The following is a 24,084-nucleotide window of genomic DNA, read 5'->3' on the forward strand; positions in this document are numbered from 1 at the left end:
GAATAATGTGAATCGCACACATAACATTTATCAGAAGGCTTTCTGTCCTTTCTGGGAATCGCCTTTTCCCATCTTGAAAATTCTGATTCATTTTTATATAGTTTGAAGAAGTGTTCACCTTTCGTAATTTTGCAGCCAGACTTGCATCCTGGAACGAAGCAAGTAAGCATTTTTTCCTCGTCGGTATTTTTGTATGTTTTATAAACTCAGCACTATATTTACACTAAATAAAAGAATACCATCACCAAGTCACGTGCTGTTCACTTTCACTTAACAATAATGCACAACAATTAAGTTTTTGCCCTCACAGAACAACACTACCGAACATAACCATATTACAACTAGAGATATCAACCCTCAGACAGCAATGATGCTGCCCCTAGCAGACGATTCATCACAATCCCTATACTAGCCAACAGGGAACAACTTAAGAGCTCACACTTTCTCTTCTACTCGTTATGCTTACTTTGTTAAAGAAACCAAACACACTTGACAAAAAATCAAGTTATCTTCCAAAAACAACACTTAGCAAACATAACACTCTAATAACAAAAAGCCAAATGATTTTCACCAACCTGTAGTAGACATAAGTAAAATCAATCTTTATGGCGATGATCTCAATGTTGCTGAGCAAGGGACCTAAACAAAATATGGGTAATCCTTTTAACCGTGATAATTTAAATTTCCACCATAGCTGAATCGGAATTGGCCATTTATAAATCACCCATAAACATACAATAAGAGGTCTGATATGAAGTCAAATGCAAGCTATCTTCTATCCTTAATCAACAACAAACCATTAAACCCAACACAGAACACATAGCAGAAGTAAACAAACTAAGGAAAAAAGTCAAACACAATGACTTAATAATAACAAAAGCCGACAAAGGGAACGCTACCGTAATCATGGACAAAGTACTATATTAATAAAGCACATGCGTTTTTGCAGAGAACAATTTCATAACTTCAAAGAAGGATCCAACTAACAAAATACAAAGAGACCAAAAAACCATGATTAAGAATGTTTTGTTTCTGTTTAATGACCTTGAATGATCCTAAATGATTATTATGAATCGGAAGCTTCCCACAGCAAAAGCACTACTCAAGATCCGTAAAGCTGACATCTCCATAAGACCCATTATCAATTTCAGAAATAGTCCGACCTATGAGGTATCTCGGTTCATTCGCAGATTCCTCAAGTCACACTATCGTTTTCAAGCCAATACATCAGTAAAGAATTCAGTAGAATTTTGCAATAAAATTAAACACTTTAATTTATCCAGACACCACACTCTTCATTCATTTGATATTACTAACATGTATGCTAATGTACCCATTAACAGCACCATACAATTAATCAAGACCAATCTTTCCCTCTCCAACTCACCACCAACCCCCCCTCCCCATCCTCTCCCCACCAGCCCTGCACCACTCCTTCCCCCTCCGCTCCTTCCATCCCCGCAGTCACAACTGAGGCAAGAATAGACTCGATCATTGGAACGGGACCATTAATTTTGAGAAGGCCAGGCCATTTCGAGAGGATAACCACCTTTTAAACGTAAGTTTAAAGCTTTCTTCACACCCATTTTACACATTTTACTTCTCAGTCCAAGTTTCTCACACAATCTCATTTTTTCCATTACAGATTGGAACTTCATTATGGTTTCCATTATGGCCACTTACAGTTTACCATGCATCTGTCATCTTCTCTAACACAGCCTCTCAATTTTTATCTTGGCCCTCCTGATTTTTTAAAATAAGGCAAACAAACCAACCAACATTGTGAAACAATAATCGAGAATGGGACCGCTAGATTGAGAAGAAATTGAGATTGCTGCTGTTCTAAAGATTTTAAATTTCATCGGCGTTTTTCCATCACTTGTCACATGCATTTCGCCTGCAGGTTATCTCAGGCTTGGTTTCTCAGAATTGTTCGCTCCCACTCCCCTCGTAGCCATTCAATGTGATGGTGTCTCTACAAAGGCAGACTTTCGGCCTGAATTTTCTACTCTGTGATTTCATCGTGTTTTGAATTGTTATGAAACCAAAAGTTTTTAGACTAAGACGTCCGCAAGCTCATTATGTGCACTTATTGTTCATTTCCATTTGTATCATTTGTTTTCATTTCTTTTCTTCTTAGGTTAACACAGTTTTTAGATTCAATTATGTTTTGTATTAAACCCTTTTTTTTTTTGCTGAATTTTATTGCAGCGAGTTGTTTATTGCCCCATATGATGATGTAAATATTGTATATTATGCTGTTTTTATTTCTGTCATGTCTTTTTTGTTTTTCATTTGTTCCTTCATTATGTTTTTTTGGCACATTTTTAGCTTGTATTATGTAAATTATTTTACCCCACCCCTTTTCAGTGAAGATGGCACAAATGCTTTGAAACATGTTTGAATTTGATTACTCCATCTAATGATGGAATTATATGATGTATTGAATTAGCAGGATACACTTAATTTTTTCTTTGTAAAGTTCTGAAATATCGGTTAAGCTCATCTCTAATTCCAACCCGTTGTCTTTAGTATATTCCAATCAATAAATGAAAAAAGGTTCCACCTAATCGATATTTTCTCTTTTTAATTTAGCCTTGGGCTATTTATAAAGACATTAATAATCACAGAACATGTTTTGATTGCTTAGCAAACATCATCAGCTGTTTACATGTAGCTTAGGTAAAAATAGCATAAAATCAATCTCTTAACTGACATTAAAACAATAAAAACAGGTGTTAGTAGAAAGCGTATAGGTGGGGTAGTGCATTGAGGGCGGTTGTTAGTTGAACATTAAACTTAATATTAAAAACACTTATTGGAGTAAAATGTCTTAGGTTCACTATAAGTCCTGAGAGCTTTTGCAATAAAATCATTTGCTGTTAAAAACTTGGAGATTTTTGGTAAAATGTTCCTGTTGGAATGTTTATGAAGTGTTTGTCTTCTTAAAACAGCTTCTGGTTTTCTTCCCATTCACTTGTCTCTTATTAGGTGGAAAAGTGCGGTCCGCTGTTGAATGAAGTCTACTATTTGGTGTTCGAGAACTTGTTAAGTTAGATCGTCTGTATTACGACCTGTGACCAGCAGAAAAAGATTGCGTCAATTAGTAGTGGTCGTCTAGAAATGTATTGCATAGGGAGGCTATTTAGTATTGACATATGTGGGAATATAAACTTACCCTTGTCCAGTTTGTTTTCTTTACTTCCCGTGCTACGGGTGTGGGTTTGTATCTGCTGTTCTCGACCTTGTGTTGTAGCGGTATGCTGTGGCCTGTAAGCTAGCTTGGTTTGGAGGGAGGGCAGCGAGGACATGTCGTCATTTGCTGTTTCGGGCGGGGGGTGTGTGGCTTCTGTCTGTGACGTAGTGGCCTTGTAATTGCTTAGTGCGTTCACTGGGCATATTTGATTCCTTCCTAGTAACTCCGTGTATATCAATATGTGTTCGAATAAGGGGTTTCTCTGCTCATTTATTTCATTAGTCTTCCCTTGTTTAGTCTATTAAGAATTGCCAGGTCTTGTTTAATATCTGTAAATCTATGGCCCGTTTCTCTCATGTACTCCCATTGCGGAGAACCTTCTATGTTTCTCTGCATTAACGTATTCTTGGTACCTTATTGTGAAATTGCGTCCTGATTGCCCGATGTATTTGGCCCTGCACTGGTTGCATATCAACTTGTAAACACCTGAATCCTGGGAAACGCTCTTTACTGTTCTTATTGACTATATTATGGTTGAAAAACTTATGTCTCGTGTTGTTGTTTGTTGAGAACGCTACCTTGATGTCATGTTTCTTAAATAAATTAGTGATTGCGTAAATATTAGGGTTGTTGAAGGGTGAACCTCAAGTACTTTTTTGTTTGCTCTGACTGTTTTAATAGATTTGTTTGTAGTTTGCGTTCACGTTTGGTAATTAACTCGTTAATTTTTAAACTAAAACCGTTAATGAGGACCTGTTGACGGATAAAAGCTAATTCTTTATTCCTCTCTTTATTGGTTAACGTTCTTTTCGAGGGCTCTATTAATAAAGCTGTAATACGCTGATTTTTTCTGTGAATCGGGGTGTAGAGAATTGTTATGAATCGTAGTTGGAGTGAATGTAGGTTTTTTATAAATTCCAAAGTGAAATTGGTTGTCCTTTTCAGTTGTAGTATCGTCTAAAAAATTGATCGAACTGTTTTTTTCTTCTTCAATAGTAAACTGTATATTAGGATCTAAGGTGTTCAAAGTGTGCAAAATACTAAGACTATCATTGAAATCCTTGTCAATTATAGCATATGTGTCATCCACATAGCGTACCCACAAATCAAGCCCTCTGATGTAGTCTATGATATACGAATGTTCCGGGTGATCCAAATATATATCAGCCACTATGCCTGAGGCTGGAGCACCCATAGGGAGGCCATCTTGTTGATGTATCTTGTTGTTAAATAAAAAAGTAGTTCTGGTCAAGTACAAATTTAAGGATTACCATAAACTCTTCTATTTTGGGTATGCTTATCCGTTTGTGTTCTAATAAATTAGTTTTTATGATTTTAATCGTCTTGTCTATGGGGATATTAGTATACATATCTTTTACGTCGAATGAGCATGTTACATGGGACGATTTAAGTTTAAAGTCCTTAATCTTCTTGCAAAAATCACTAGAATTTTTTACGGTTGTGTTAGAATAGAAAACATAGTTTTGTGTTAAGAACCTGTGAATATATTGTGATGTTTTATATGTGTAGCTCTTACGCAAATTGATTACTGGTCTGTTAGGTATATCTTTTTTATGCAACTTGGGCATGGTTCTTGCCGTAGGGAGTCCTGGGTTCATATTTATCAACTTTTGTGATTCCTGCTCACTAAGAAGGAAAGTATTTTGTTTAAGTATTCCTTTCAAGTTTCTTTGAATCCATGGGGTAGGATCATTACTTACGACTTTGAACTTGTTATTATTGAAGCAGGTTTTGGTTTTCTCAATATAATCGATTTTATTTAGAATACCTATTGTTTCTCCCTTATCCGCTTTAGTTACGACTACGTCACTTTGCCTGATTTTTCGTTGTAGTTCATTGTTTACTCTAGTGTTGTAAATGTTTTTCTTAAAACCGTTTATAAGGGAAGGGATTTTTTTCTTTGCCTCAAATCTCAAGTCGTTTTGTACTTTGGCTGGGAGTGTCTGTATGGCTGCTTCGGTTTCTGCTAAAGTGAGGGTTAGCTCCTTGTTTTTGATAGAAGCGTGCCAGTTATACTTCGGGCCCTTACCTAGTATTTGCAATTCTTGGTCTGTGAAAACTGTTTCTGATAAGTTTTCGACTGTGGGTGGTTGTCTGTTTTGTTCATTGGTTGATTTAAACTGTAACCTGTTCTCCTTTTTTGGATTGTCCTCTTTCAGGTTCTCTAATTTCTTGTTTAATGTGACTTGTTTCTTTTCCATTAACTTCTCTATTTTGTCCCTTCTATGGACAAGGAAACAATTCCATTCTAACGGTAAAAGGGTGGCTGCCGCTTTAAGATGAGCTGTGTATAATTCGTGGTTGAGAAATTGTTTCTTTTTATACAAGAATTTTATTTCCTTCTTTAACCAAGTTCGGTTAACCATTTTCTGAGTTGCTGAATGGTATTCTGAGTGTAATTTTTTCTTTTGAATTCCTTTTAGAAATTTGGGTATTAAGTTATTTCTTAGACATTCTTTCAGAAAAGTTATGTCTTTGTTTACTTTTGCTATCTTTACCTTTAGTTTTGCATAGGTGTTCGCGATGTTTCCTGCCTGGTTAGCATTCGTATTGCAGACTATCCACTTCATTACCATATCGATATTGTAATCCAATCAATAAATGAAAAAAGGTTCCACCTAATCGATACTTTCTCTTATTTATTTAGCCTTGGGCTATTTATAAAGACATTAATAATCACAAAACATGTTTTGATTGCTTAGCAATCATCATCAGCTGTTTACATGTAGCTTAGGTAAAAATAGCATAAAATCAATCTCTTAACTTACATTAAAACAAACAAGCAGGTGTTAGTAGAAAGCGTATAGGTGGGGGAGTGCATTGAGGGCGGTTGTTAGTTGGACATTAAACTTAATATTAAAAACACTTATTGGAGTAAAATGTCTTAGGTTCACTATAAGTCCTGAGAGCTTTTCCAATAAAATCACTTGCTGTTAAAAACTTGGAGATTTTTGGTAAAATGTTCCTGTTGGAATGTTTATGAAGTGTTTATGTCTTCTTAAAACGGCTTCTGGTTTTCTTCCCATTCACTTGTCTCTTATTAGGTGGAAAAGTGTGGCCCGCTGTTGAATGAAGTCTACTATTTGGTGTTCGAGAACTGTTAAGTTAGATCGTCTGTATTACGACCTGTGACCGGCAGAAAAAGATTGCGTCAATTAGTAGTGGTCGTCTAGAAACGTATTGCATAGGGAGGCTATTTAGTATTGACATATGTGGGAATATAAACTTACCCTTGTCCAGTTTGTTTTCTTTACTTCCCGTGCTACGGGTGTGGGTTTGTATCTGCTGTTCTCGACCTTGTGTTGTAGCGGTATGCTGTGGTCTGTAAGCTAGCTTGGTTTGGAGGGAGGGCAGCGAGGACGTGTCGTCATTTGCTGTTTCGGGTGGGGGGTGTGTGGCTTCTGTCTGTGACGTAGCGGCCTTGTGATTGCTTAGTGCGTTCAATGGGCGTATTTGATTCCTTCCTAGTAACTCCGTGTATCTCAATATGTGTTCGAATAAGGGGTTTCTCTGCTCATTTATTTCATTTAAGTTCTTGTCCCTGTTAATTGACTTGTCTAGAAATATGTGAATACTTTCTAGACTGTTCATTAGTACATATGAGCGAAACGGGCCGTAGATTTACAGATATTAAACAAGACCTGGTAATTCTTAATAGACTAAACAAGGGAAGACTAACGCTGCTAATACAGTAAGATAAATATATATATGGCATTTGATATAACCACACTCTGTTCATTGATGTTCCACATCTTCTAGGAGGACTACATTTTCACGTGAAAATCAAACATGACCTTAAAATACTCAAAATAAACTCGTCTCATAGCAGCTTCAACCAGCACATTAACGTCTGTTTGCAACGGTTATATCAGATAATATTTTAGACCAATCAACTTACTGAGGATAACATCATAACATTCGCATTTTCTCTTAACCAATCTTTTCATATTGGAACACAATATATAAGAGTCTCCAATGGCCTACCTACAATGTAAGGAACTTTCTGCATAATTCCAGTTGCACATAGCATTGATCTGGACATATTACAGTGTATTGCACAATGTTACATTGGATTATACATCAATTATATATTATTAATACTATGTACTATTAATTATGTGTTCTTACATTAAATATATACACCGTATATACAGCAGATGTTTCATGACATGACCTCACAAATAATACGATCGTGATTATACCAAATAAGGTTCGTACACAACTACGTAAGTAATAATAATACTAAATGGATGTAAACACTTCATAGCCATACCTCACAAGTCATAATAATATTAATAGTAATCATAAAAATAATAATAAATATTTGCATTATTTACGCATGGGTTAAAGGTTATTGTTTCCAGGTTATGTTAATCTATTACACTTGCGTCAAAGTGCACTTGTTTATCCAAAGTATTTAAATACTCTAAAGGTCCATCAAGTTTTATCTTTTGTTCATCAATAATAACAAATATATCATTGACGTATCTTAACCATGTAAATCCATCTATTTTATCCACTATTTTATGTAATCCATGAGTATGTTCGCTAAAATACCTGAAGCCAGCGAACCCATTGCTGGGCCTTTAGATTGTTTGTCAATTTTGTTGCCAAAAGTGAAATAGTTATTTTCCAAAGTAAATTCTGGTGAGGTTAAAAATTCTTCAATATCCGCTGTACTTAATTTGCTGTTTTGCATTCATTTCTTTCTTACTATTAGTATCTGCAATAGGAATGTTGGAGTGCATATCTTTGATATCCAAACTACGTATCTTTTAGTTGTCTGTTAGCTCATTGTTTTTGATTTTCAGTAGTATTAATTGGGTGCATCTGGCTATTAAACTTAAAGTGTTCTTTTAAAAATTGTTGTATAAATTTGGCCGTTGCTGGCTGTATGGTCTTCATTCTGTAGCAGATAACCCTGGCTTGACAGTGATTGAGAGAGTATATTGGTAATTATGGGATGAAATTAAGTGTATAGAAAAGCAAGACGATGGTGTTGAATAGAGGAGAAAGAGAAGAGAATTATATAGTGAATAATGGAGGTCAAGATCCTGAAATTGTGGAACACTTGAAGTACGGTACTTGTAAAGCGACCTAATGTAGGGTGCAGGATTGGACATGGAGATCAGTATAAAGATACATCAGGGAAATGCATTTTACCAGTTTGTGGAAACTGTGATCTGTAATAAGTACCAAGGAACTGTAAAGATGTGATGCAAGGATGTATTATTGCACCATACTGACATATGCAGCAAGACGTTGCGCCGTTCCCGCGTCCAGGTCGAGTCGCAAAAAGATTCAGACTAGCTCATAGTTATCATTAATGTTCAATTCAGTGTCGATTTGGGGTCGTAAGTTCTGATAGAAAGGTTGCCGAATGAGACAAACGGACGAATTTGTATTATATCAATGCGTTGGACGTCTCCATCTTGTGATTCAATATCATTCTCAGCCTATGAATACTTATAAGTACATACTTAACCTAAGAAGCCATTGAAAGAATAAATAAATTTATCTAACATGTCTTTATTAAATTAAAAGATCTTGAAAATGGTTTGAAAACTGAATATCTTGAAGAAAATCGAGTTATCTCATCGCCTAACTAACCTAATTAATATTTATAGAACATCTAAAGGCCTTTAATCTCAAATGAAAAATATAAATTCTTGCTATATACATGATTTCTGTGGGATATTGAAGATGATTCAGATGCTTATTACTTGTTAAAAATTACTGAAATAAAATCACGTTTGATATTCCTTCTTTGCTTTTATGCAACCTAATTTCTTAAATTCTCCTCTTAATTTATATACAATACATTGCAAATCTATTCACAGGTTTTCAGTTTGTTTTTGCCTGCATCTATCTGTCAACATTTCATTATCACAATTATCATGCTTGTTAACCTTCATATCAGGAAAGCACTCGCCTTCTCATTCATTTTTGTAAATCGAGTATTTCAAAACATACTTCCCTAACATTTATACACTTCAGGAAGAAAAGATAAGACAAGTCATTGAATCATCACTCTGCTCTAAAAGTTACCATTACTGATTATTATTTAAGTCATTCATCAAAAATAAAATATAAATTTCCAAAATTAATTTAAGTGCCAATTATATCTACCATATGTGATCTGCCATTATGTCACCAGTTATTCCTGACATCTTATTTAATGTTATCCCTGGAACTTCTGTAGTCTGTCATCTAAAAAGTCCGCTTATCAGTGTCAATATCATTCAATTACAGCAAACCTCTTCGGGGATACCATTTAATATAAGCAAACAAGCCTCCTAACTCAACTTCCCTATGTGGATTTGTTTTTGATGATCTACACGTTACATGGATCGTATTTAGTGTTATATATGGAATACTGAAGGATTAATATGCGTTATGGAATCAAATTCATCTACTCTCAACCTTAAATTGCGTCAACTAAGTTATCATCATCAATAAAATATATCCATCTCTTCCATCTCGACGAAAAAATAATCATCACCATCATTTCTTCTTATTACTCGACCATTCTTCACATATATATCATCTGCTTCATATTTCTCGTATCATATCTCATCCTTCATTGGAATAACGACAATAATCTAAACATGATGCATATGACTTCATAATTATTATTCATCCACTTATATATTCCATTTCTTTCTCAATTTTCTTCAGATTCCTCTCATTTTCTTCATATGTCTTCATATGACCTCGATATAACCTGTATTTGTCATTACATTATCTCCATTTTGTAGTTTAATATACAGTAAAACCTCGTTAATTCGAAGTCGTTGGGACTCAGAAATCGGACTTCGAATTACGTGATTTCGAATTAACCGCCAATTCGCAATTCAGAAGTACCAACCCTTGCCGCGTTACGAAATATTCTAAGGCCCGTTACTGCATGCAGTTAATCTTGATTCACAGTCTATACCATTCAAATGCCATGAAGAAAAGAACTGTTTCCAAAATGTATACAAAAAGGTGCATTTACAGTATTTAAATAATGCACTTGCATATCTCACTGGCAAATATAACCTCACGCAACGAAAGAAAGAAAAAAAAAAAAAAGCACGATTCAGAGACAAGGAGAAATCTATGCTGGCTCCCATGTGCAAGTGCTTTATTCATTGGAGTACTATACTGGATGCATTTTAGATGCCTTGTATTTACACAGAAAGTACCCGATGCCCTTAAAATCAAACTTTCCTATGACTCTATCCTTGTACGATTTCCCGCCATGGCACTTCTCTCGTACTTCAGAAATGTAAACACTTGCTGCGTCACAAAGTATTCTAAGACCCATTAATACATGCAATCACCTCGATTCACAGTTTAAACCTTTCCAATGCCATGGAAAAACTATTTCCAAAATGTATCCAACAAGGTGCATTTACAATGTTCAAATAATGCACTTGGATAAATCACTTACGAACATAACCTCACGCAACGAAAGAAAAAAATCACACAATTCAAAGACGAGGATAAGTTATGCTGGTTCCCCTGTGCAAATGCATTATTTTTTGGATATCTGTACTGTTTGCATTTTCAGATGCTTTGTACTGGCATGGAAAGTGCCCGACGCCCTTAAAACATTGTAGCTTATCGAACTTTTCTATCAACAAATTAACAAATTAATCTAAAAAGCCACCTAATCGATCGATAAAAGTATCAATTAGGTGGCTTTTTAGATTAATTTGTTGATTAAACTCATCGATACGGCCATGAAGTGGACAGCTTGCTAAACAGAACTTTTCTATGACGAGGGGATAAAGTTTCTCGCTTCCATGTGCATTGCAATTGCAACGCACTATTGTATCATATCAACAGCTGAAGTAAGTTAAACTCTCTACTCAATATTGATACCATTACGAACGCATGACATGGTTATCACTGGTTAAATATATCCTAACTCAAAGAACTTGTCATTTTGGTCAGATGACTACCTAATAACCTCCTATTTTGTTAAATCGATTGCCTTTCCACATGTAACATCACTTCTCTTGAATATAAATTCACGACAACAATGTACATACATATTTCATACAGATAGAAAAATGGCACTTCTCAAAAACATTTTATTTAAATTAATTACGGTGATGATATTTTAATAAACTTATCTTTTCTTCCTGTTTTCCCTCGCTCCTTTGTGTCCAAATGCTTAGGACATGTCGTCAGTACGACTGTAACATCGTGTCAGTCTTCAGGAAACATCTGGGTAGGTCTCTCCTCCTTCTCCGTCATCTGGGAATAGGTTTGTCGGCTTCAAGTCCCCATCTCCAGACTGCCTTGCCTCGGTCTTCTTAGCACATGATGTTGTTCATTCCTTGCGTAGTTAGAAGAGAAATATAGAATAAGACGGTCAGTTTCGTCATCTATGATTTAGAAATATATTGATACTAATGCTTCTTTCAATTGAATCGTGCTAATATGGTTATAAAAGTTTCAATTATAATTTGATTTAATTTCCTATCGTTTGTTTCTAATCGCTGTAGTATTTCTTATATCCTTGAGAGCAAGTTATAATACTGCATATTTCTTTCACTTGGTATTCACCGAGCTCGATAGCTGCAGTTGCTTAAGTGCGGCCAGTGTCCAGTATTCGGGAGATAGTAGGTTCGAACCCCACTGTCGGCAGCCCTGAAAATGGTTTTCCGTGGTTTCCCATTTTCACACCAGTCAAATGCTGGGGCTGTACTTTAATTAAGGCCATGGCCACTTCCTTCCCACTCCTAGCCCTTTCCTGTCCCATCGTCGCCATAAGACCTATCTGTGTCGGTGCGACGTAAAACAACTAGCAAAAAAAAAATATATATATATATATATATATCACTTGGTATTTCGTGATGTAGGTGGTTATGTAACTATTCTGATCAGTTGCTCCATTTCAATTTATTAACTTGGAGGTATGCGGTATTTTCATTGTCTTGCACGATTTTCCTGCTATTATTTCTATTTACTTTTCAATTAAAACCTTCTTCTATGAATATTGTCTTCTTTCCGTATTAATCTGCCGTAGCGATCTGCTTGCGTTGATACCTTCTCGAATGAATTTTTTTAAATAATTAATTTTATAACAATATTCTATCTTTCATTCTTTTTCACCACCTTCTAGATGTTATTTCTCGGCTTGTACCTGATACAGTTATGATCTTCTTGACATTTACGGTTAGATAGATAGATAGATAAGAAATGGGTGAGCCCTATTTTCGCAGAGCTCCACACGTAGGTCTATGAAGACCCTTTGTGCCCCTTGAACGGGTTTGCCTAGTCCAGCCCTAGTGCTCCTATAAAGGATACCAGTGTCCGGATTTTGGCATTCCTGATGTCCTCCAGGCTCACAAAATGTGAGCCCAGGTATCGATGTCTAGTGCTTGCAAAAGCCTCGCACTGACATAACACATGCGCGGAGGTCTCCTCCTCCTTACCGCATCTTCTACACGTCGGATCCTGGGTGATTTTCATGATGTGTAGGTGTCTCTGTAAGGTATTGTGGCCTGTTAACAGTCCAACTACCATTCTTATTCTGGTCCTATTCAAATTCATTAGGACCTTTTTATAGCTTTGACTAGGCCCTTTGATAAGTTCACGTGCCTGTCTTGCTATGGTTAACCTCTTCCAAATATCTAGGTGAGACTGGTTTATCCATTGGGATATTGCCAGTCTCACACTTCGGAGTGACACTCCCAGGAAGGGCTCTGGTCCTATGAAGGAACCCATTGAGCCCTGTTTCGCTAGTTTGTCAGCTTCTTCATTTCCACTGATACCTGTGTGCCCAGGAACCCATAATAGGGTAACTGAGCTAAGCTCACACAGCTGATCTAACATCCTTTGGCATTCCCATACCAGTTATGATGTTGTTTTAACTGCACATAGTGCTTTTAGCGCTGCCTGGCTATCACTACAAATAGTGATATGTCTTCTGTGTCCAGGCATATTCCATATATTTACAGCACAGGCTAGTATTGCGTATACTTCAGCCTGGAAAACAGTAGCATATTTACCCATAGGAAGGGAGAGCCTTGTCTTAGGCCCCCAGACCCCGGCGCCTGTGCCCGTCTCCGTCCGCGAGCCATCTGTGTACCACGTACAGCCCCCAGACTTAAGATGGGCCCCAGCGTCCGCGGCCCACTCCTCCCTTGTGGGTATCACCACTGTAAATTTATAATTCAAATTAAAGCTAGGCTTCATCAGATCCCCGATCATCATTGTCATAGGGCAAGTCTGGTGAAGTCTTGTAAGAATAGAGGCATGATCTCTATTCGGGTTTTTGAAGGACCATCCTCCGAGTGACCAAAGGCGATAGGCACTCATTCCCGCTATTACCTTAACATATAAATGTAATGGGGGAAAACCTAGGATGGCCTCCATTGCACATAATGTAGTATCCAGTGCCCCTGTTATTCCTAGACACGCAAGTCTTTGGACACTGTTTAACTTGGTGCTCACAGTTTTACTCTCTGAGCCTGGCCACCAAACTATAGATGCATAGGTGATCGTGGGCCGTACAATGGAGATATAGAGCCACTGGACCACCTTAGGTCTTAGGCCCCAAGTCTTCCCGACGGCCCTGCGACAGGCCCACATAATCTTGTGAGCCTTATCCACCTTATGATCTATGTGTTTCTTCCAACTCAGTCTTGCCTCGAGGATTACCCCTAGGTACTTAACCGAAGTTGTCTTAACTAATTTTTTCCCAAATAGGAAAGGCTCTGACAGTCCGTCTAGCCTCCTCCTCTTGGTAAATACCACAAGCTCCGTCTTATCGGGATTAACCAACAAGTCTGTCTCGTGGCACCATCTTTCCACCTTACGTAGAGAGCTCTGTACGAGTTCGGAAACCGTACTGGGGAAATTTCCTACCGCCATCAGGCTTATGTCGTCTGCATAGCCTTGGGCGTATATTCCTCCAACATTTAACCTGGTAAGTAGTTCATCCACTACCAGACACCATAATGTTGGTGATAATACTCCTCCCTGTGGACACCCCCTGTCTATATTAGCTCTCAACATTACAGCGTTGAGGGTAAACAGAACTTGACGGCCCTGCAGTGATGCCATAATCCATTTTATGAGCATGCTGCTCACTCCTCTTCTCTCTAGACTACGTTCTATGGAGCCCAAAGATGTATAGGTAAAGGCCCCTTCTATATCTAGGAATACAACCATGGCAAGTTGTTGTTGATCCAAGGCACTCTTCAGCCTAGAAACCAGCTGGTGCAGTGCCGTCTCAACCGACTTCCCTGGTTGATATGCATGTTGGTGAGAATGCAAGGGAAAGTCTCTTAATACTTTCTCCCTGATATGTCTATCCACCAGTCTTTCCAAAGTCTTCAGTAGAAAAGACGTTAGACTAATGGGTCTATAATCCTTAGGTCTAGTATATGAAGACCTTCCGGGTTTAGGTATAAATACCACCTTCGCCTGACGCCACAAGGAGTACACGTACCCCATAGTGAGATAGGCTCTAAAAATTCTAACCAGGTATGGTATAAGGACCTCCCCCGCCTCCTGAAGAAGCGCCGGGAAGATCCCATCCACACCTGGGCTTTTGTAAGGGGCAAAGGATTCTAATGCCCACTTAACCCTTCTTGGGGTGACAATCTCTGCGGCTTCCCTCCAGCCACTTTTATCGGGTCTGAAGGATCCGCTCGATTCTACCTCACAATTCGTGATTACCGAACCTGGAAAGTGAGCATCAAGCAGTAAGCTCAGGGTCTCCCCCTGTGTGGATGTGTATCCACCAGAAGGAGTCTCCAGTGAGCCCGCCTTGCCCTTCTATCCAAGGTTAAAATTTTATGAAGCCTTGCCGCTTCATGTTGACTTTCAATGGAGTCACAAAATTGTCTCCAAGATTTCCTAGAAGCCTTTTTGACTTCTGACTTGTACCTTCTTTGTGATTCTTTGTAACTAGGCTTTCTTGATCCTGAAGTTCCCTGTATTTATTCCAGAGCCTTCGTGTATTTCTCCTCAGGTGTTCAAGATAACTATTCCACTTGAAGCTTCCTGTTACTCTCTTTGCCTTAACAATAGGGCAGTTTAATTCATAAGAGGTAACCAGTGTCCGTGTGAGAAAACTCACACTGAGCTCCAGCTCCTCTTTGTTTTTAATTATGTTTGAGGGTCCTCCCTCCAGTCCCCTCCTTACGTCCTCCCTAAAAGATATCCAATCGGTTCTTCTAGGGTTTCTGTAAGACGGGATCTCGATGGAGCCCTCTATATAAAACACAATGTGTCTATGATCTGACAAGGAAGGCTCCAAAGAGACCTTCCAGTCTTTAAATTCCTGCATGATTCCCATGGAACCCAGGGTAAGATCTATGATCCCTTCGCTCCTATTATTAATGAAGGTAGGGGTATCACCAATATTCATGATCTCAAGATCAGTTGTACATAGAAATTCTATGAAGTGCTCTCCCCTTCGGTTTGTATTTTTGCTTCCCCAAATGCTATGATGAGCATTGGCATCGCATCCTACTATGAGGTTTAGTCCTTGTTTCCTACAGTATATCACCAGTCTCTTGAACTCCTCCGGCGGGGGTGGAGATTCAGAGTCTCCTGGGAAATATGCAGAACAGACAACCAAGTCTCTTGGCTGTGCGCCCTCTTCATATCTCATTAGGACTGCTACCAGGTCTCTACTAATGAAATCCGGTATAGCCCAAGCGTTATGATCCTTAACTAGTATACATGCTCTAGGCTTCTCCTCTGCTATTCCACTGAATAGCGTGAAACCTGCACATTTTAGTCCCATGATATGCCCCTGTCTAAGCTAGGGTTCCTGTATCAGGGCGACCGAAAACCCGCCTTTGTGGATACTTCTATTAAGTACCCTAGAGGCCGCTATACAATGTTGTATATTTGCTTGTATGAAAGTAATCATTCTTTACTTTCATAGAATACTTTACCTTATGCCGTCTCCGGAACTTGCAGCTCCGTCTCCCGCGATGGATCCTGGGGCTTGGCTGGCCCCAGTTCCTGTCCGGGCTCCAGCTCTTTGCCCCTGCTGGTCTCGATTTTATCTGTGGTGGGGTTGGTCCTCTGCTTGTCATGCTTGCCCTCCACCAAGGTGAAGGTAGCCACATGCACCCCGCAGAAGATCTTCTTCCCCACCACTTTCTCCACATCCCTGGAGTCCATGCTGACCACAAGGCGGACACCTCTCTTCTCCTCCTTGCGGTCGTAGACCCTCCAGCTGGTGGGATTTAAGCCATGGTTCTGGCGTGCCATTTTTCCCAAAAGGACATTATTGTCCTTTGGTTGTCCTGGTATCCAGACCATGACTCTCTTGTAGGAAAGGAGTTTGTCCATGCCCACAATTGTGAGCCTGGCTCCTTCCCACGGTTGTATTCCTGCAACAAGACTAGAAAGCCATGCTACAGTTTCGTTGTTCTCTGCAATGATGATGGCCGCACCCCTCGACAGATAGCAGTCCAGGAACTGAGGCTTAATGGGCCCCTGCTCTGGAAGCCCGTCTATCAGATTGGTGATAGCCTCTTCCACAGCTTCCACCTGTTTCTCGGATAGCTGCTGGTCAGGATATCCCACAGGTACTATGGCCATCCTGATCCCAGCTTTGGCTATCCTGGCGTACTCCACCTTGGGTCTCTTGCGGGTCTGCCGGTCTTCTTCTGGGGTTGTCCCCGACAGAAGTCGTTTCCCCGCTGGCATCTTAGTGGGTGGGGTCCTCTGTGCCCTAGAAGCAGAGCCCTTTTCAGGGTCCCGCCTCTTGTGCCCATTGGATCCCTCCACTGTTGTCGCTGTTGTGATAGTAGAAGTCCCCTCAGCCCCAGGAGTCAGGCCCTCTTTGGCCTGCTCCCGGGCCTTTAAGGCCTTCTTGTATCTCCTCTTTTGAGCGCCAGAGCGCTGTTTCTTCTTCTTCTTCTGGACCTGTAGATTGCCCACCTCTTGAGTGAGCCCTCTAACTGTCGAAGATGAACTATCCGAGGGTATCTCCGAAGAGTCCCCTTCGGTCGTTGTTGTAGTGTTTCTCTCGGAGGCCCCAGAAGAGCTCTCCGGTTTATGGATGGCTACCGTATTCATACAGATCCCACGAGTAGCTAGGGAAATATATGTCCGCCCAGGCAGAGCCCCGCATACCTGGGTAAGGCTACTTACTTCGAGAGGGCGCCAAGTATCTCGAAGGCTCTGTCCAAGACACATCTCCCATGTGCCATGCACCCCATCGGCACGGGTCGCGTTACACCTTAGGGTTGGGCGGTGCTTTAGCTTCCTCCTCCTTGTATGCCGAACGGTTACCCAATAGGGCTCCATTCGGCATCACAAGAAAGGAGCTACTAGTCCCCCTCACCACGAAGAGGATCTTCAATTGAAGAGGGTAACCAAGGTTAGCCCCCTACAATTGTAGAAGCACACATGAGGGGGACATTTACGGTTATATTTGCGTCTTATTTTTAATGTTCCTGCGACATAGCGTTCATTTTTTTCCCCACACTATTCACTGCTAACAGTGAAATGGCACAATGTCTTAACCCAATTTGAGTTGTGAAATGGAAATCGAATAGGGACAGGATGCATTTCTGAACTGTACCGTATCCAGGGGTAAATACCCTCTAGGACGATGCCTCCATTCCTGTATGTACATCCAACTAACTCAGGGTTGGGCGGAAAGTGGGTTGGTTGCCGATTGGGTCAGGATAAAAGTCGAAGTTCTACTCAAAAATATAAGTAAATGACAGGATAATGGAGGTGTAACACGAATGAGAAACAATCATATGGGGTAAGATGGATTTATTTATAAATATCCCCAAATCATTCTACTTGAAAGTTAAATAAATTAAAGCAAAATATCAAAATGACATCATAAAATTCAAAATAAAAGAAATCTGGACATTACAACTTCAATTATATAAGAAACAAATGGAAATAAAGTATCAAGCACAACAATGAATACTTGTATACTTTCAAACTGATCATCTTCTTATTAGTCCATGGTTCAAGAGACAAGTGATCATACGTGTACGCATACACTGATATGTAGTTAATTCAATACAATTCGCTTCGCATGGAGTTACATACTTACGCATCACAACGATACAGTTATGAAGTTAATTAATTAGAGAGTCGCCAAACTACTGCTGTTAAAGAAAGTTACAATAAAAGAAAAGTTACGATGAAAAGAAAAACTAAGACGCTATGGGACCTTATATGAGTTATGCAAAACACTAGGGGCATTTCCTATGCTATATGTACAACAAATCAAACAAGCAACACTAAACACTTCTATTTACACTGGATAATGAGAAAAGGTCTTACGTGCTACACAGATTCTACGTAAATCGTGTTTCACCACAAAGGATCTAGACAGAACTAGATTGACCATCAATAAAATTTAGCACTTGGGCTGTTCCCCATTAAAACGAGACAAGGTATTCAAACAACATATAACAATATACAACATCATCCTGAAAGGGAAAAACATATAAATAGCCAATCAATATCTTGTAGAAAGCAATGGGCAACATTGCCTCCTGCTGCTGCATTTGAGCTCTCAACAGCGCGGTCATCCGTCATATATTTCCGGGTAGGCTGCAAGCTAAAAGGAAATGTTGAACTCAACACTGTGCTAAAGTTTGGATTCTGTCTCCCAAGATTGTCACAAGGAAATAACATCTCACTCGCATGGTCAAATAAAAACACAGCCAACTTATCAGCTTGCAATGAGATAACGTCTGTCACCGTCTTTATGGAAAGTCACGTATAATCCTTCCTTCCTAGCATGCTTTTACCATTTAACACACATCAGACTCATTAGTCTGGAATTAATTCCGTCAATTCTGATGTCAATGTACACTCAGAAGACAATTGGCAGGTACATTACCACTGCACAATATTCTCTTGCAGATCAGGCATACAATCAGCCTACACTATAATTCAGCATGCGCTCTTATATCTCATATCACTTACGAATCACATTGGCCTTCTACACTATGAGACCCGGTTCATTTCCCGTGCAAGTCATTGGGTAAACATTTTCCAACTTAGTTTTAAAGATCTTATTCTTACAACGCTGTTATGCAGCTACTTCGGACAGCTCCTGTAATACATACGTCATGCAATTAGCTATATCTATGTCTCTAAATAACCGAAATAAAATGACAAAGTAAGTATTTAACTCTGAATTTAGATGAATTTGTTAATCTAATTCCCCTAGCATATATTCATAAAGAAAAATCGGAATATCCTACACTAAATTAAGCATGCATGAATAAACAACTAATCCTAACAAATCCCTCATTATCCCAACTATCTAATCGTAAATCAGAATGAAGATGAAAAGTACATGCATTATTCTCATATCCTTATTTACAACACCATAAAATTGAATCAAACACATGCCGTCAGGCTTACTTTAATAAAAACCCTATCTACACTGCCCTAGTGTCTTATCATAATGCATATAACATGCCATAATAAATACATGCGTCTTAACTTATTCTGGCAAGTCTCGAGATACATGGTGTCAGTTTACATCCCTGCTGTATGAAGAAATTACACCATGATGATCACAGTTTCAACACGTGGAGATGCACTTCCTTCTTCCATATGCGAAGCCATCTTCTTCCTGAAAAGTTATTTACACTGGAACACAAAACCTTGGGATGAAAATCTCTTCACCGCTTAATGCAATACGTGCCGATCAACCCTTATTGACCAAATCGGCCAAACACACTGACTCCTCAATAATTATAACTCCAATTTAAAGGGCATACACAGTTTGATAGCGGTACGCTACGATAGTTCCTCACGAACACGGCCGACATGAATGTGTGATACAATAACACGTGTCTCCTGCACTTGTTACACTGCGGCTAATGATCACCGTCTATGTTGAAATTACACTGTGCAATAATCTAATTTGCAGTTTTCTCTGGAACAATTATATCTTCCAGCTACATGACTGAAACACTTGTTTGAAATAATATACTATTACTGATATAACACTCCTGCACTGTCTAAGCAATCCGATCAAAATACACTTCCACACTTGCCAAACAATCCCATCAGAGTCACGTCTACAGTCTCCAAGTTATTCTAAGGGTACGAACATGCCGAGTGGATTACTCCTCGCTCAGCGCTCATCACTCTCTTCTCTTCACACAGGAAGCTGAGAGATGCAAAACAAACCCATACGTTTCAATAGTAGCATTCATGCCGGCACTTCACTCATCCCTCTTCTCTCCGCTCCTCCCTCAAGAATCAAATCGATTTGATTTTGGAGCGATGTGCTTCTTGAGCGCTGTTCTATGATTGGTTGGCTCAAGGCCACGGCCGCCTACTCATAATATTATCGGCCTGCGTTCACCGAAGGTAAAATATCCATATTAAATTAGTAGGCTAGTTGTTGAATATTATCTTTATAATCTTTCGATGAAGTACAGATTGTTTTATTGAAGTGGAGAATAATATTATATTACTACTGCTTACGTTATTGTAATGACCAGTTCTTCTTCAATGCAAATATGATTGACATTATAGTTGCTGTACTTCCGTGGTTTCATATTGCCTTCAATTCCTTTCAGCAAATATTGAAATGTCTGCATTCTTCTTCTTCTTTTTCTACCGCCTTTTGCCACACCTTGTGGGGCCGCGGATGCGAACCGTGTTACACATGTTTGACTGACCCTGCTTTACGGATGGATGCCTTTCCTGACGTCAACCCTATGTGGAAGGATGTAATTACTATTGCGTGTTTCGTTGGTAGTTTGTAGTATGGTGTGTTGTCTGAGTATGAAGATGAGAGTGTTGGGACAAATGCAAATAACCAGTCCCCGAGCCAGAAGAATTAATGTCGCCATTAAAATCTCTGACCCGGCCGGGAATCGAACCCAGGATTCACTGAACCGAAGGGATCAACGTTGGCCATTCAGCCAAGGAGTCTTACACTGAAATGTCTGCATTGACATTCTTTAATAGTTGTGAAATTTCTGTGGGTCTTTCTTCACTTCTTGGTATAAATGATGGAATTCACCCAATCTCTGCCTTCTCTTATTAATTGGATGTGCGCTGTATCTTCTGTCAGAACTTAAAATCAAGTACAGTTTGCTTGCTATCATAAGTTCATCATCACTTCTGCTACTATATTTAACTATTATGTATGCTATTTTGCTTTACGTCGCACCGACACAGATAGGTCTTATGGCGACAATGGGATAGGAGAGGCCTAGGAATGGGAAGGAAGCGGCCGTGGCCTTAATTAAGGTACAGCCTGGAGTGAAAATGGGAAACCATGGAAAACCATCTTCAGGGCTGCCGACAGTGGGATTCGAACCCACTATCTCCCGGATGCAAGCTCACAGCTGCGCGCTCCTCACCGCACGGCCAACTCGCCCAGTACTATTATGTATACAGAGGAGTATGAACATTTTCATAAAACAAAATTACATTTAAAGAACACAACGCTACCTTCTCGTGAATTCTGCACAGTCATAACTGGATGGAAAACATTTCCTCATTAATGAAGAAAGAGCGAGGGTCTCCTACCCAGCATGTGCGCCTTTGAATGATGAGAGATGAGTGAAGAGCACTGCTATGAGCACTGAGTGAGGAGTAATCCACTCGGCATGTTCGTACCCTAACAGAGCGACGTCTACATTCTCCAAGTGATTCTAACAGAGTGACGTCTACAGTCTCCAAGTTATTCTAACAGAGTGACGCTCTTCCGAGCTTGGGTTACTGAGGAAGCTTCGGTAACACCGTTGCAATTCTGGGGTTCCTGGTTGTCTAAACCAACCACCAATCAGAAAGCTTGCTAGGTCTGATGACACAATATAAATTACAATACATTTGTGAAACACAGCTCAAATAATTGCAAATCTTTTCCTCTAATTACAATATCATATTTCTGAATTTATATCACTTCTAGATCTGTGGAAAACCAACGAATGACAGAAATTAACATGAGCTACTGTACACGTTTGCCAGCCTGGAACTGAGACTTGGCGCGATGTCGACTCCATGGTTGCCGATTCCTTACATTCTTATTGGCTGAAAATATTGCTTATTCAGCATCTAGTGCACGTGCCGAATCTTGCCCACGCTTGGTTACGCCAACCTATTCTCACGGTCAGAAGGAAGTGTTAAGCAACGTCCAGCGACACAATGTCTCCATAGACATCCGGTCTCAGCTATCTGGGATTCAATACCTTACCACATATGACTGTAACTTGTATGAATAAAATTTTATATATATTTTGTCAAATAATACTCTTAAATATTTCATATGGGCCGTCAGGATACGGCTCAGAACTTCAGTAAAATTCATTGGCAATGTATGGGTGTTTCAGGGATTTTTCAATGATACAGAATCTAAATGTAAGGGATGTGTGAAAGGCTGAAGAAAGTTAGCATTGTGATTAATACATGCTGCAAAAGCAAACAAGAACAAAATCTTTAGGAATGTCTTGAAATTAATTAGAACATTGGACTTGGCTTGTGCACATTGCTGTTTAGAGCTAATGAATTAGTCTGTTTTTCACACCTTATAAAATAAAACATTTGATATAATTTATTTTTTAAAGCTTATTCTAACTTTCTGTTTGAGGAGCAACCAATCAAAATCTATAATGTCCATTACTGCAAATTTTTCAGAAGCAAAAAAACTGATAACTACTAAAGTATTTAGTATAATGTAATGCAGTTTTCACAGTTAGTTCCTTATTGGGATATTGAATTAGATGTCATATTGCAAGACATCAATAATTTATTGGGGACATTAGATGTATTTTTATCATCATTAGTTCAGATTTATTTTAATATCTGAAAATTATAACGTACAAAATTAGACTTTAAACCACTTCAAATTTACAGTACCTACTTACAACAGTATAAAATTAAGTTGGAAAACTGGTTCAATACAATAGTTTGTTATACAGTAGTGGAATATTATCGTCTAGAATAATTTCATTAGATGTTATGCAGTGCAGGTTAATCATTTAAACTATCATATTCTGTATGTTCCGGAGTGATACTGCTGCTTGGAACCTGCAAAGCCCATGAGATAGAAATGAAAAGAAAAAAAACCTTTTTTCTTCCCAATTTCCACCAAATTTTAAAGTGAGAAAGTTTTTCACATCTTCCCCATTCTCTTCCTGTTTTTTGCTTGATAATGGTAGAGCAGGTCTCTAGGTTGCAGAGAGCAGCTTATGTCTGCATTTTGCTAATGTTGTGAATGATTTAGAAGTGTTATCATTATAGTAATGAATTTCTGTTTTAAATTTTGCGTCATGATCACTCCATTCAATTTTGACTTTTTCAGAATTATTCTTTTTTTACTTCAGTGATACCATCTATGATTTTCCATGCCATTGACCAAACAAACCAAATCCCATGGCGCAAGAATCTCGAAGGGCCAGGGCCTTTCAAGCAACCACCGCTCAGCCCGAAGGCCTGCAGATTACGAGGTGCCGCGTGGTCAGCACGTTGGATCCTTTTAGCCGTTATTCTTGGCTTTCTGTGCGACGTAAAGCCCCTAGCAAAAAAAAAAAATATCTTGGCTTTCTAGACCAGAGCCACCATCTCACCGTCAGATAGCTTCTCAATTGTAATCATATAGGTTGAGTGGACCTGGAACCAGCACTCGGAGGCAGGTAAAAATCCCTAACCTGGCCAGGAATCGAACTCGGGGCCTTCAGGTAAGAGGTAGGCACGCGACTCCTACTCCACAGGGCCGGTTCCATGCCATTGACAGTTCTTTATAATCCTTAAGCTTCCAGTCCATTGCGATAATTCTACTTTTCCCTACTTCGTTATAAATCTCCACGTATTTTTCTGAATAATACATTTTCGGTATAGGCGCAGTTTTCCTTCTCGTCCAAAGACTCTGATACTGGTGATTTGCCTGA

General features: G+C 39.1%; 1 protein-coding gene across 1 annotated transcript in view; it reads left to right on the forward strand.

The window, feature by feature from the left end:
- Nucleotides 1-24,084, forward strand: part of G9a (histone-lysine N-methyltransferase G9a) — a 429,274-nt gene that overhangs the window by 288,294 nt on the left and 116,896 nt on the right. The gene's annotated exons all lie outside the window — the stretch shown is intronic.

The sequence above is a fragment of the Anabrus simplex genome, chromosome 1, assembly GCF_040414725.1.
Source record: "Anabrus simplex isolate iqAnaSimp1 chromosome 1, ASM4041472v1, whole genome shotgun sequence".
In the NCBI taxonomy this organism is placed as follows: Eukaryota; Metazoa; Arthropoda; class Insecta; order Orthoptera; family Tettigoniidae; genus Anabrus; species Anabrus simplex.